General features: G+C 42.5%; 1 pseudogene; it reads right to left on the minus strand.

The window, feature by feature from the left end:
- Nucleotides 1-998: 998 nt before the first annotated feature.
- On the minus strand, nt 999-1,107 carry LOC116977364 (annotated as a pseudogene).
- Nucleotides 1,108-9,763: the final 8,656 nt, after the last annotated feature.

Genomic DNA, 9,763 nt, shown 5'->3' on the forward strand with positions numbered 1-9,763 from the left:
GATGTAAATTCCCTTTCACCCATGTGGTTGATATGTGCTACCACAGTAGTGTTGTTAATTTATAATCTAATAACCTGTTTAATATATTCCAGAGCAACATGACTTTAGGCTATGAAAAACACCCAACATTTCCAGGTAGTTATGCCCAGTGTTAGTAATAATGATGCTCCTGTGTATTCCAACTTCCTCCACAGCTGGAGATGGAATTGGTAACACACCATCCTAGTGCATAGCATCCATATGTAGGACCATAGACTGGTTGCTGACAATGATAGGATTGGAGCAATGCCCAATGTTATCTTTCCACCATTTAGTTCCAATATGGCTTCTGTATGGCTTCATCATTCTATCGAAATGATCACCATTAATTTTAAGAGCTCATATTTTGGCCCTCTGTAAATCTTTATAATGTAAGGGTCTGAATTATGTGGCTGGAAACCATATGTTGCCAATATTCTTGTTACCAGTCTGATTGATGGTTTATCCTCATGTCAATGATTTTGCTGTATGCCTCTATTAAGGTTGTAACCTCTGTTGGCAAAGTTACTGACATGAGGAACTGAGTTAATGGTGAACCCCAAATAATCCCTTTAGTTTGAAGGCTTTAATTTTGATTTAATTGGATGGATAATGAATCCTAGTTTCCAAATAATTGTTAAGTGGCTGTTACCGTTTGTTCAGCCCGTCCTAAGTTTCCGCACAATTAGTATGTCATCCAAAGAAGCCATTACCATTGTGTGGCTGGTTGTTATATTTTGTAAATAACCTAGGTGCTAATGTAAACACATTAGGTAGTGCTCTATACTGCTAGAGCTGAGCCATCCAATTAGATAAAAATAACGTCCGTGGTCACCTGTTATGGGTACTGAAATAGTAAGCATCCTTTGAATCAATGCTTGCCATTTTCATTCTTAAAACGAATATACTCAACAATAGAAAAGGTTTCTGTTCTTAAAACGAATATATCAGTTTATTTATTTATTTATTTAATTTTTATTATAATTTTTTTTTTTAATTTTATGGTCCCTAGATAAGGGACATATCAGATATTTAAACTGATAAGAACAGATATTATGCTTGATCTTAGCCAAAAACCCGAGATCTCATCTATGTTTGATGCGTCAAGCGCCATATCCTATTTTGCTAGGAAGGGAATGCGTAGATAATAATTCTTCCCTTGCAATGCAGCTAAAACCCCATCTGTTGCTGATGTCCAGTGTCTGTATCCCATATGACATATTTGGTAATTGGTGATTATGTCTGGATACGAGTAGATCGGCATCTGGTGTTCCATATCGTGTAGAAACATTAGCAAATACTATAGCCCAATATCCATTTGGTGTTCTCCTCCAAATTCCTCTCTCGATATATCAGCTGGACTAGAAGATTATGTGTTGTAAAATTCTATTGTGTATCCCCGGATACTGTTTAAGATATGAGTGTCAAAAAGCTATTTATTCGATGTCTTCTCGCACCAACCTCCTTGCTTCCTTTTGGTTTTACTGTTTTCGTCTGGATCCCCGAGGCCGTGTGTTGTGGGTGTACACATCTTCCAGCATAGGGGCGATACCTTTGAGGATGATGTTTGGACGTTTAGATGAGCTCCAGTTTGGCTTCATTGTCCAACTCCTTGACCTTCTAGATAGGTCACCTCCAAATAAAAAGATTTTGCTAGGAGGTTTCGGGTTTACACAGGCCCGCATCAATCCCGGTTGGATGTAACCAGATGCATAAATTGATTAGTTTAGTACATTCAGGGATTTACAATCCCTGGTGGCAAGTGACAGCTATGGTGTCAGCTAATGTTTGCCCCTGCAGTAGATAGAAAACATATGGTCTATGCTGGCTTCTAACCTGGTTTGTAGATCTTTCCCAGTTAGCTTTACTCACAGCTGTACTGTTGTTCCCCCTGAAACATAGACAGACATTCCCGTGTGACTCCCCAGATGGGAATGGAATTTGTCAGTAAATTTTTGGACTGCTAAATCCTTCAGTCACAACATAAATATTCCTGTATTTCTATCAGGAAAGGACCAATAATGCACTCTATGTACTTTGTGACTTAGAAAAGGCATCACCTCATTGTTACAGCTCTTACATCTGTTTACCTGTCCAGGGTTTGCCCTAGACTTGACCCCAGCACTCTTCTGACAGAAGAGTCTACTGGGGAGAGAGAAGCATGATTATAGCCCTATAGAAAAGGTGCTGCTTCCTTCTCCCTGAGTCTGTCTTTTCCTCAAACACTTCCCTGTAATAGTAGAAGTGAAATACAGCCCTGTATAAGGTGCTGCTATGGGACTTACCCACTGGAGGATTTCTTCTTGGACCTGCATCGCTGCAAAACGGTATGTTCTCGCAGGTGCAGGCCCCGCAGTGCCAACGCGGTGCAATGTACACGGCCACTGTGCCGCCTGTATCCCCGTTGGCCTGCGGTGCTCCAAAGCGCGGTGCAGTGCTCACAGCACTGAGCCGCCCGTACTGCCGTTAGCCTGCGGTGCTCCAACGCGGTTCAGTCCCTCGGGGAGCTGGCCGCTCGCAAACCGCAGGTATGGCAGTTTTAACGCGGTGCAGTGCTTCCCGCACTATGCCGCTCCTTCTCTACTTGGGCCTGCGGTGCTCCAACGCGGTTCAGTCCCTCAGGGAGCTGGCCGCTCGCAGCCGCAGGTCTGGTAGTTTAAAAAATGCGGTGCAGTGCTTCCCGCACTGTGCCGCTCCTCAACTTGGGCCTGGGGTGCTCCAACGCGGTCCAGTCCTCTCGGGGAACTGGCCGCTCGCGACCCAGGCCCAGCGGCTCCAACGCGTACTCAGTGCTCTCGGGCACTGACCGCTTGCCGCTATTTTTAGTGCTGTGGAAAAACCCAGCACCTTCCAGCCCCTCGGACCCATGTAGTATAGGTCCGTGGGGCTGTTGTCCGAGCTGTCGGAATGACGGCTCCAGAATGCTCCACCGCTGTCGGCGTCCTGCTGAAGCTGAGGTCAGCTCCGGCTCCCGTTTAAGGGAGATAGTGGTGCCCCCCGGCTGTTGCTGGCTGCCTGCAGTTCTGCAGACTCTCCCCAGCCAGTTTTTCATCAGCCTTCCTGTAAAAAAGGTAAGTCAAGAAACTAAGTTCTCCTACCTTACTTGTTGCAGGTTCAACCCTGCCGTTTGGGAGGAACGTCCTCCCCTCGTAATGACTTGTTCACAATGCGTGTAGCGATAATGACACGCATGCGTACTGGCGGGTTCTTCATGTAGTCACTCACGTGACTCCGAAGTAAAATTAATATTTTGTTTTCACGGAAACATGGAAAAGAGCTGTCAGAGGAAACAGATGAGGCAGGTGCAATAAAAAGATTTAAAATACATTTAGATACTTTCTTATTCACACCCTATACACTAAGGGCAATTTCCAGAGGCCAATTTCCGTACATACCGGCATGTTTTTGGGATGTGGGAGGAACCCCGAACACCGGGAGGAAATCCACGTGGTAACAGGGAGAATGTGCAAACTCCACACAGACAGCACCCAGGTCGGATCAAACCAGGGTCCCTGGCTCTGTGAGGTCGCACATCTGCAATCTGTGCAGGGCAATCTCAAATTCCTTCCTACTTTTGGGCCTAAATCCTGAACCTTGCTCATTCCCTCCAACAGCACTCTGGGTATACCTTCACAAAAAAAGACTGCAGTCATTCCATAAACGGGGAGCGGCAGAGTGGTGCAACTGGTAGAGCTGCTGCCGCACAGCGTCAGGGACCCAGATTTAATCCCAACCTGTTTACAGGTGAATAGATGGGAAAGTAGGATAAAGTAGAGCTAGATTGATCGATTGTCAGCGTGGACTCGGTGGGACAGAGGGCCTGTTTTCATGCTATATCTCTAAAACTAAAACTAAATGAAAAGCTACACGCAATGTCTTTTTTTATTAACTACATAAATAGACCAAAGTTACCACCAGGTTAGACCGTGAGAACTCTCAACATCAATCATGGTCGCATCATCTTCTGAAGGGCACGTTGGAATGGGCAATAAATTCCTGTTAATGCTCATATCCTAAAAAATGTATAAAAAGGATGACCATTCATGCTTTACCTTCCCTTGAAATAATTTGAAATTTGCCAGGATATCATCATGCTATTTCACAGTAAGGAAACAGCTTTCGGATGGGTGAACATCACTTCTGTGTGCTGGAGCTGCCTCAATGCTACTGAAACACAGATAGCTGCTTTAGCTGTTTCAGATAGTTTCGGCTGTTATTTGATATGGGATTACTGAGAAAATATATGAATACTTTTCTAGTAACTAATAATCACGCTCTGCACCTTCGAAAAAATAGAGCATAAAAACGTTTTCCAAATGGATTTGACTGATTCCTTTGATTAATTGATTGTCAAGAATGATAGGATTTCCCTGTGAGTTACAACATTGCACTGTCTTGTTCCTTGCTGATTTGTCATGAGTATTAGCTATTCAAGCAATAAGACATGAAATTAAAATGTAATTTTATGTATAAAGATTCTGTTTACTTACTTATTCCTATGTGGATTGGACTAAAATGTATTGAACATAGAACACAGAACACAGAACATAATAAGGTACAATGTGTAGGAAGGAATTGCAGATGCTGGTTTAAACAGAAGAGAGATACAACAAGCTGGAGTAACTCAGTGGGACAGGCAGCATTGCCCACTAATCTCCTATGTGGGATTTTATCAAATGCTTTCTGAAAGTCCAAGTACACTACATCCACTGGCTCTCCCTTGTCCATTTTCCTAGTTACATCTTCAAAAAATTCCAGAAGATTAGTCAAGCATGATTTCCCCTTCGTAAATCCATGCTGACTGACCGATCCTGTTACTGCTATCCAAATGTTCGGCTATCTCATGTTTTATAATTGACTCCAGCATCTTCCCCACCACCGATGCCAGGTCTGGTCTATAATTCCCTGTTTTCTCTCTCCCGCCTTTCTTAAAAAGTGGGATAACATTAGCTACCCTCCAATCCCCAGGAACTGATACTGAATCTATAGACCATTGGAAAATTATCACCAATGCATCCACGATTTCTAGAGCCACTTCCTTAAGTACCCAGGGATGCAGACCATCAGGCCCTGGGGATTTATCAGCCTTCAGTCCCATCAGTCTATCCAACACCATTTTCTGCCTAATGTGGATTTCCTTCAGTTCCTCCGTCACCCCAGATCCTCTGGCCACTACTATATCAGGAAGATTGTTTGTGTCCTCCTTAGTGAAGACAGATCCAAAGTACCTGTTCAGCTCATCTGCCATTTCCTTGGTCCCCATAATAAATTCACCTTTTTCGGTCTTCAATGGTCCATCTTTGGTCTTAACTATTATTTTCCTCTTCCCATACCTAAAGAAGCTTTTACTATCCTCCTTTATATTCGTAGGATCATGTGCAGGCAGAGGAAATTAGTTTATCCGAGCATCATATTTGGCACAGACATTTTGGGTAAAAAGGGCCTGTTCCTCTTTTGTACCTTTTTATAGAAGATAAACACAAAAAGCTGGAGTAACTCAGCGAGACTGGCAGCATCTGGAGAGAAGGAATGGGTGACGTTTCAGATCAAGATCCTCCTTCAGATGGGAAGGTACCTCACATGCCATCGTCTTTTTAAAGACTTCCACCTTCCGAGCCGCCAATCCCTCATCTTTACTATGGATGTTCAGTCACTCAACACCTCCATTCCCCATCAGAAGGCCTTAAAGCCCTCCATTTCTTCCTCAAACGCAGAACAACCACAGTGGCACAGTGGTAGAGTTGCTGTCTTGCAGCGCCAGAGACCCGGTTTCGATCCCGATGATGGGTGCTGTTCATACGGAGTTTATATGTTCTCCCTGTGACCGCATGGGTTTTCTCCGAGATCTTCGGTTTCCTCCCACACTCCAAAGACGTGCAGGTATGTAGGTTTGTAGGTTTGTTCTAAGTGTAAATTGTCCCTCGTGTGTGCAGGATAGTGTTAAAGTGCCGGGATCGCAGGTCGTTGCGGACTCGGTGTGCCGAAGGGCCTGTTTCTGCGCTGCATCTCTAAACTAAACTAAACCATCCAAATTTCCTCTACTAACACTCTACTTCGCCTAGCGGAGCTGGTCCTCACCCATAACAACTTTTCCTTCGACTCCTCCCTCTTCCTCAAAGTCAGTCTCGAGCAAGGCCTCCAGCTCCTTAATGATAGGCCGCAGTACGACCAGAGATATGATCCGGAAAACAATCGCAGCTCTGCCAAGGTAAGAGATTGAAAAATAATTTCCCCTATCCCCCTCCCCCACTCCCCACATGAAACAAACCAGAGAACATTAACACAAACCTTTAGAACACACTAAAAACAACAAAAAAGACGAAAAGACAGACAGACCGTTGGCGAGGCTGCCATCGCTGACGGCACCAGCCAGTGAAACCCGCATGGGCTCCAGCTATGCCTGCCTCGTTGTTTCTTTAAACTAGGAAAGAGCACAGCCTGCCTATATTATATTTCCCCTATTCAGAAAGCTGCATGATTGTTATAATGGGAACAGTATATTGAAAGTGAAGGTCATCTCAAATCAATACTGTGCTTGCAGGGACTACAATGGTGCATATTGTGGGGGAGCAGCGAATCACTGACTCCAGCTTTAGTACTCCTGTGTTTTTCTGTAGCTGAGCAATTTGAAAAGAGAAATGAAGAAAAATCGCTAACAGCTTTGCATTATTATCACAGCTTATTTTGAAGCATGGTGCAGATTGAAAGCTGGTGGCTGAATGGAGTCATAAAAGATGACTCCTAAAGTTAACAATGTTTCAGTGAAATAGCCCAATTTTCTCTCCGTAGGATATTTTTTTATAAACATACTTTTTAGTTAAGAGGTAACACAATGATGTAGCTGGTAAACCTGCTGCCTCACAGCACTAGAGACATGGGTTTGCTCCTGACCGCAGGTGTTGGCTGTGCGGAGTTTGCACATTCTCTGTGTGATCCTGCGGGTTTCCTCCAGGTGCTCCGGTTCCTCTCACATTTGAGTTTGTAGGTTAATTGGGAGCGGATGCGAAAGTCTGGTAAGATAGAAGAAGTGTGAATGCGTATTGGATGGTTAGTGTGTGGGTGGACTGGAGGGCATGTTTCCATGTTGTAACTTTCAATCTATTAATTCCAAGATCATCAATTACAACACATTAGCAATTATTTGAAGTTACAGGTTTATACTGGTCCTTTCTTACACGTTACATGTTATCTTACAAAAATATCTGACTTCTTCTACCTGTTCTATTTCCACAGACTTTCCTTAATCAACTTAGTTTAGAGATAAAGCACAGAAACAGGTCCTTTGGCCCATGAGTCCATGCCGGCCAACGATCCCCGCACACTAACACCATCCTACGCACTAGGGACAATTTACAATTTTTGCCAAGCCAATCAACCTACAAACCTATACATCTTTGGAGTGTGCGAAGAAACTGGAGCACCCATCATCTCGATGCTCTTTCATATTCTTAGAGATCCCTCATACAGTTTATTTTTAGAGTAAATATTCCCAGTCATTTCAATCTTCCCAGATAAACATCTATATAATTAAATCTCATCTTGACCACTTCCTGTCTGCGCTGTATATTGATTTTAGAAAAAACGCTACACTGTATCGCTGTGATTTTTGGCCCTCTTACTCACGGTCCTCCTCCGCTGAGCCAGCCCCGAGAATTTTTCCCATTGATGAAATATGAAAAAGTTATGAGTGTTTAAAAAACCTTGAGATCAGCTGATTGGTCCTCTCGCCTGTCAATCACTGCGATTAAGGTAATGCCCCTACCGGGGGGGAGTGGAGGGGGGGGGGGGGGGGGGGGGAGCAGGACTATGAAACCCCGGATGCCTGGATGTGAGTCAGTCATGTTGGAAGATCGCGAGGGAGAGGCCACAACTGTGATTCTAAGCTGTGAATCAACTGAACTGTGAGTCTGCAATGTACTTGCAATAAATGATTTGTTAGCCCTTAATGACAATGCCATGAATTGTATGGCCAGCTGCCCTGCCTGTGCTTGAAACTGCAATGCGTTATTAGGTCCGACTGTGTTTGGAAGGGATAAATGCTTTATTAAGTCCGACTGTGTTTGGATGGAATAAATGCTTTATTAGGTCCAACTGTGTTTGGAAGGAATAAATGTCATTTATATATTCTGTGAGTCTGTTTGAGTGTGAGTGTGTGTGTGAGTGAGTGTCTGTGTGTGAGTGAGTGTGTGTGTGTGAGTGTGCATGTGTGTGTGACTGGATGTGTGTGTGAGTGTATGTGTGTGTGTGTGTGTGAGTGTGTATGTGTGTGTGCGTGTGTGTGTGAGTGTATGTGTGTGTGAGTCTGTGTGAGTCTGTCTGTGTGAGTGTATGTGTGTGTGAGTCTGTGTGAGTCTGTCTGTGTGTGTGAGTGTGAGTGTGTGAGTCTGTGTGTGAGTGAATGAGTGTGTGAGTGAGTGAGTGTGTGTGTGTGTGAGAGTGTATGTGTGTGTGAGTCTGTGTGAGTCTGTGTGTGAGTGTGAGTGTGTGTGTGTGCGTGAGTGTATGTGTGTGTGTGTGGGTGTGAGGTGGATGGTGTGTGTGTGTGTATTGGAATTGGTGGAGAGGTGGAATATTACGTTGGGGGACCTGCCCTCCCGTGTGAAGCTGGGACCCAACAGGTCCCACTTAGTCTAGTAACATCTTAAAATCCCCAAATCACTGTCATAAATTTTGCTTGCACTTTCCCTGTACTTCTATGTCCTTTCAGTAATATACTCTAAGGGTGGTGTAACCATGTTAGTGCGATGTGCACTTAAAGTTAATCACCTTCTACATGCAGCGGAGCTAAAGTTACCATAAAATTGTCTGTGGTTGATTGTTACAGAGATTGATGGACTTTCATGCAGTTCAATAAAGTCTGACGAAAATTGCACTTTTTGGTTTGTGTTCTTTATTTGTAGCTGGCAGCAAGAATGGTTTACAATAATTTCCATTTCAAACATGTTTTTATTGTTCTCAATGGTCCTATTTCTCTTCAATTATTGCTTCCAACAGTGGGCAAAATAAGACAGGAACAAAAGGATGACATGGAAGAAGAGAGCTTGAAATATAAAAGAATAGAATTATATAAATTGACAATGAAAGAAAGAATAATGAAGAACAAAATGTACAAAAAATAAGTAATCACCAAGTGACAATTTTCATGTACTTCAATCTTTGACTTTATTAAAAGCACAACTGTGCTCATAATAGAATGAAATGTTTGCTATTGTTAACAATTTTTGAAAATAAATTAATTATTGAAATCACACCAAATTTTGTTGGTTTAAATTAATTGCTTTAAATTTTCAGATTTACATTAAAAAAAAGTGAATGAGACACTGTGTGGATGAAGGACTTTCTTTCAATCAATGTTTTCATCAAAATTACACTTTAAAATCATAGCGTGCATTTGTAATTGACAAGTGCATAACTGAAGTACCTCTTTAGCTGGAGGTTGCTAAATTAAAAAAAAAATTAAACACACCTTTTTTTTTATAATGCCTCATATTTTTGCATATATTAATGAGAATAATGACCCAAAGTCTGTTATATGTAATTAATCAAAAACATTTTTGTATACAAAGATATATAATTATATCATTCTAAACCCATTTCTTTTGAAAATATATGATACCTTCATAGGAATCAATTTTAGAATAATCATCATAAGTTAACCAGTATTAAAATGTATTTATTAACAGTTATTCCTTAAGAGGAAAACTGGCTGGAAATGAGCTCCCGCTGAATAGTGTGGATTCTCTGA

The sequence above is a fragment of the Amblyraja radiata genome, chromosome 9, assembly GCF_010909765.2.
Source record: "Amblyraja radiata isolate CabotCenter1 chromosome 9, sAmbRad1.1.pri, whole genome shotgun sequence".
Lineage (NCBI taxonomy): Eukaryota > Metazoa > Chordata > Chondrichthyes > Rajiformes > Rajidae > Amblyraja > Amblyraja radiata.